This window comes from Oncorhynchus gorbuscha, unplaced genomic scaffold (assembly GCF_021184085.1).
Source record: "Oncorhynchus gorbuscha isolate QuinsamMale2020 ecotype Even-year unplaced genomic scaffold, OgorEven_v1.0 Un_scaffold_5128, whole genome shotgun sequence".
NCBI lineage: Eukaryota > Metazoa > Chordata > Actinopteri > Salmoniformes > Salmonidae > Oncorhynchus > Oncorhynchus gorbuscha.
The window spans coordinates 1-5,271 of NW_025749000.1; the positions used below are offsets into that span (position 1 = coordinate 1).

General features: G+C 43.4%; 1 long non-coding RNA gene across 1 annotated transcript; it reads left to right on the forward strand.

Moving 5' to 3' along the window:
• Positions 1-1,944: 1,944 nt before the first annotated feature.
• Positions 1,945-4,755, forward strand: LOC124028962. Its single transcript, XR_006837694.1, has 4 exons — positions 1,945-2,058; positions 4,151-4,403; positions 4,504-4,587; positions 4,684-4,755. It is a non-coding gene; the product is annotated as an uncharacterized LOC124028962 (long non-coding RNA).
• The last annotated feature ends 516 nt before the right edge of the window (positions 4,756-5,271 follow it).

A 5,271-nucleotide genomic window follows, 5' to 3' on the forward strand; every position in this document is an offset into this window, starting at 1 on the left:
TTATTTAGTATGGTATTATTATTGTCAGTATTATTTAGTATGGTATTATTATTGTCAGTATTATTTAGTATGGTATTATTATTGTTATTATTTGTGGTTGGTTCCCCCAAGCTAAGGAACAGTGTCAGATGCTTTCTCTGACCCTCCAAGATGCATGGACATTACACACAGATATTACTATATATATTATTTTGGTTTAGGATCAGGTTGTCGGTGATCTCCTCCTGGGCATTTCCATTTTAAAAAAGGTCCCATGAGCGCCAACACATGAAGTTCATAGTAGCATGTCAAATGAAAGCTAAGAGTCTATATATATATATATTTTTATTTTTAATTTTTAATTAAGGCATATATGGGCGGCAGCATAGCCTAGTGGTTAGAGCATTGGACTAGTAACCGGAAGGTTGTGAGTTCAAACCCCAGAGCTGACAAGGTACAAATCTGTCGTTCTGCCCCTGAACAGGCAGTTAACCCACTGTTGCCAGGCCGTCATTGAAAATAAGAATGTGTTCTTAACTGACTTGCCTGGTTAAATAAAGGTAAAATTTTCCATCCTATAAATGTGTAATAATCAAAGGCTTTGATTTCTGGTCAAACAGATGGAAAAGGGGTCTTAGAAAACATCTATCAGGAAAAGTCCAAAGCAGTATCAGAAATGCATCAAAACTCAGTCATATTGAAGTAAAGACCCCTGCCAACTAATATCAACACCTAGATTTAGTTTTGGAGACTTGCCTTCTGTACATTTAAGAAACATTGCCTTGTGCCCTTCCCAATGGGAATATCTAGTCTTGATTTACATTTGGTTGAGTTGTCAACTAACATGAATTCAACTAAAAATGTAGGTTCAAAGTTGGGTAAAAAAACAAAATGGTGATAACTTTTTGCAGATCTAATCAGTTTTCCACGCTGATTCAATGTCATCACTTAATTATAACGTTTTTTTTTTAATATGACATGGGAACAATGTTGAGGAAACCAACTTTTGCCCAGTGGGTTCTAATTCCGTTACCAAAAACCCACATCTTTTAAGATAAAAGTTCACAACGGAATTACCAAAAAATCTGTAACGGAATTACTGCAATTGAATTATAAATTATAATTATAAATCCTAGTAGTCACTAACCAGTTGGGACACCTGCTAATGTCATTCCTTCCTCTGGTTTACTGTTGTTAAGCTCATTACTCTCTTCTACCATCTGGTGGTCAAAGCAAGACAGTGAAGACCAAGATAACATTTTTCTCTCTCTCTCCAGTTAATTCCATCTCTCCTTACTGATACCTACCTACTAGGGCTGGGTATTACCAGGGACCTTACCAAAATTATGTTAACAGATGTAAATCCACTTCACCTACTGTAGTTCAACGACCAACTTAAAAAAAAAAGTTTTATCAAGGTGTGATGTCATAGGCATAGCTGACACCCCATTCTTTCTGCAGACATCTTTGAATCTTAATTCGGAGCAGATAATTAAGAGTTTTGGAAAACATGGTCGCATAACAAACTGAGGGAGAATTTACCGTAAGTCTGGAGTCAAAGTGTAATTCCGTTATTGTGGAATTGCCCTCCTCTAGTAATAAGGAACCAGACCTAACTAAAACACCAGCACTTCCTCTCCTGTTGTTAAGTGGGGACATCTCCACTCCTTTCTGTCCTGGGGGCGTAGCCCTCCTGAATGGAACGCGGCCTCGACCAGTGAGCAGACACACATCGTCTGTCTGTTAATGAGAGGTTCTGGAATCCTTTTCATGTTAGAGTTCTTGACTCCCCCAGACAGACTCCCCCAGATGTACATTGCTTAATGGCCTTTTACGGAGGCTAGGAATCTTTATGGCTGGGGCAAGCTCAATGAGATCCACATCTAAGAAGGGGAGGGAGGAAGGGAGAGAGAGAGAGAGAGAGAGAGAGGGGCTGGGAAGAGAGGGGCTGGGGAGAGGGACAGAGAGCTGTTACACTGCAAAACCTAAACCTGACATTTTTGTTGGCTCAGGAGAGATGTTGATAGAGAGAATTTCTTCATCTTTTTCCATCACATGGATTTCATTGGGACTTCACTGGTTAGATGGATGTTTTCTCACCTTGAGCGTCCTCTTTGGGGATTGGTTTCATCTTGACAATGTAAGATATCCGTAGAACCAGAGTGGTCTAGGCTCCATTGCTCATTGTTACCTACCTAAAAACAGTCTTATCTAGTTGGCTCTGTGGGCACATTTCCTTTCCTGCCTGTGTGTTATTGTTACTTTGCACTGGGAGAATGATTTGATTGGATGTGCATGTGCACTACATTTGAACAGGTTCTTATTGTTAGACAACATCCGTTATTATTCTGTCTGTCTGTCTGTCTGTCTGTCTGTCTGTCTGTCTGTCTGTCTGTCTGTCTGTCTGTCTGTCTGTCTGTCTGTCTGTCTGTCTGTCTGTCTGTCTGTCTGTCTGTCTGTCTGTCTGTCTGTCTGTCTGTCTGTCTGTCTGTCTGTCTGTCTGTCTGTCTGTCTGTCTGTCTGTCTGTCTGTCTGTCTGTCTGTCTGTCTGTCTGTCTGTCTGTCTGTCTGTCTGTCTGTCTGTCTGTCTGTCTGTCTGTCTGCTTCAGTCTTCAGCCTGGGTCATGTTACTATTCTGTCTGTCTGGGGGCTTCAGTCTTCAGCTTGGGTCATGTTATTATTCTGTCTGGGGGCTTCAGTATTCAGCCTGGGTCATGTTAATATTCTGTCTGGGGGCTTCAGTATTCAGCCTGGGTCATGTTATTATTCTGTCTGGGGGCTTCAGTATTCAGCCTGGGTCATGTTATTATTCTGTCTGGGGGCTTCAGTATTCAGCCTGGGTCATGTTATTATTCTGTCTGGGGGCTTCAGTCTTCAGCCTGGGTCATGTTATTATTCTGTCTGGGGGCTTCAGTCTTCAGCCTGGGTCATGTTATTATTCTGTCTGGGGGCTTCAGTATTCAGCCTGGGTCATGTTAATATTCTGTCTGGGGCTTCAGTATTCAGCCTGGGTCATGTTATTATTCTGTCTGGGGGCTTCAGTATTCAGCCTGGGTCATGTTATTATTCTGTCTGGGGGCTTCAGTATTCAGCCTGGGTCATGTTATTATTCTGTCTGGGGGCTTCAGTATTCAGCCTGGGTCATGTTATTATTCTGTCTGGGGGCTTCAGTATTCAGCCTGGGTCATGTTATTATTCTGTCTGGGGGCTTCAGTATTCAGCCTGGGTCATGTTAATATTCTGTCTGGGGGCTTCAGTATTCAGCCTGGGTCATGTTATTATTCTGTCTGGGGGCTTCAGTATTCAGCCTGGGTCATGTTATTATTCTGTCTGGGGGCTTCAGTATTCAGCCTGGGTCATGTTAATATTCTGTCTGGGGGCTTCAGTATTCAGCCTGGGTCATGTTATTTGTAGAAAAAAGGTTATGTCTGTTTTTTTTCTATACATTGAACGGATCTTCCTTTCGTCTGCCTCCTTTTCACGACTTTGGATGTGACTAAAAGCATGTGGGTAGCAGTTGTTCAAGGCGTCCTAACTCATCTGTATGGGCTGGTACAAGAGCGTGGACCCCAGTCTTACTGTACTTTGGATAAAAGTGTCTGCTACATGGCACGTATTACTGTACCGTCGACAGACATGACAGCTGTGACCTCATCACTTCTCCAAATACTCTTTGATCTTCAGAAGCCTGCAATGTTCCGGAGGCCCAGTCAATTATTACTGTCTGTCAGTGATGAAATCCACTTGTGGTTTTCATTCCCTCAGAATGCGTTCGTGGTGATTAACGCTGATCCATTTCCTTCTGTGTCCTGCTCCCAGCTTCTGCTGCTTTAGTTGCTGTGACAATGAAGATGAGCAAAAATTCTCCTCCATTTCAGTCGTTGCTGTTCGATATTTCTCCAATAGATGTTTCTTTGTGTGTACTCCTGCTGAAACACGCTGTGGATATAGATGTTTCTTTGTGTGTACTCCTGCTGAAACAAGCTGTGGATATAGATGTTTCTTTGTGTGTACTCCTGCTGAAACAAGCTGTGGATATAGATGTTTTTGCCTGCTGTACCAACCTAGAACGAGGGGCCCCACCTAACTCTACTCTATCTTGACCTCAATGGGACTTCCTGGTTAAATAAAGGTTAACAAATACATGTCTCTCTCTGTGTATCTGCTCTAGGAGCTCAGCACCGCGTCGGTAGTGGCACATTGACCAGTCTGTGGTCACCTCACCTGGCACCTGGTGGTGTAGTGGCACATTGACCAGTCTGTGGTCTCCTCACCTGGCACCTGGTGGTGTAGTGGCACATTGACCAGTCTGTGGTCTCCTCACCTGGCACCTGGTGGTGTAGTGGCACATTGACCAGTCTGTGGTCTCCTCACCTGGCACCTGGTGGTACCATCGGTCACAATGGGCCGAACACCTCAGAAAGGTCAGCACTTTTTTAAAATGCTTTGTGTGCGGATTGGTTCTATTATTTTCTATTCTACTCTAAAGTGTATTCATAAGAGGTTGAATTGTCTCCTTTTCAGAGCCAAAAGAAGAGAGGAGGGAGAAACCTGAGAGAAGTAACCCCTCTCCGGGAACCGGCCCCCCCTCTCTGGATAAATCTAATGGTATTAAACACGTTTCCTGCAATGTTCCTCTCTGTCACAATGTAGCGGAACCTACGACTGTCAGATAGTATGAACTATGCCCTTTTGTTTCGCCAGAACCCTTCAGTTGGGAGGAGTACCTTAAGGAAACGTCATCCACAGCCGCTTCTCCCAGCTGTTTCAGACAGGTAGATATGACCCAGTAACTACAACACTAAGGGCTGCTTTAGGACAGGTAGATATGACCCAGTAACTACAACACTAAGGGCTGCTTTAGGACAGGTAGATATGACCCAGTAACTACAACACTAAGGGCTGCTTTAGGACAGGTAGATATGACCCAGTAACTACAACACTAAGGGCTGCTTTAGGACAGGTAGATATGACCCAGTAACTACAACACTAAGGGCTGCTTTAGGACAGGTATATATGACCCAGTAACTACAACACTAAGGGCTGCTTTAGGACAGGTAGATATGACCCAGTAACTACAACACTAAAGGCTGCTTTGGGACAGGTAGATATGACCCAGCAACTACAACACTAAGGGCTGCTTTAGGACAGGTAGATATGACCCAGTAACTACAACACTAAGGGCTGCTTTGGGACAGGTAGATATGACCCAGCAACTACAACACTAAGGGCTGCTTTAGGACAGGTAGATATGACCCAGTAACTATAACACTAAGGGCTGCTTTAGGACAG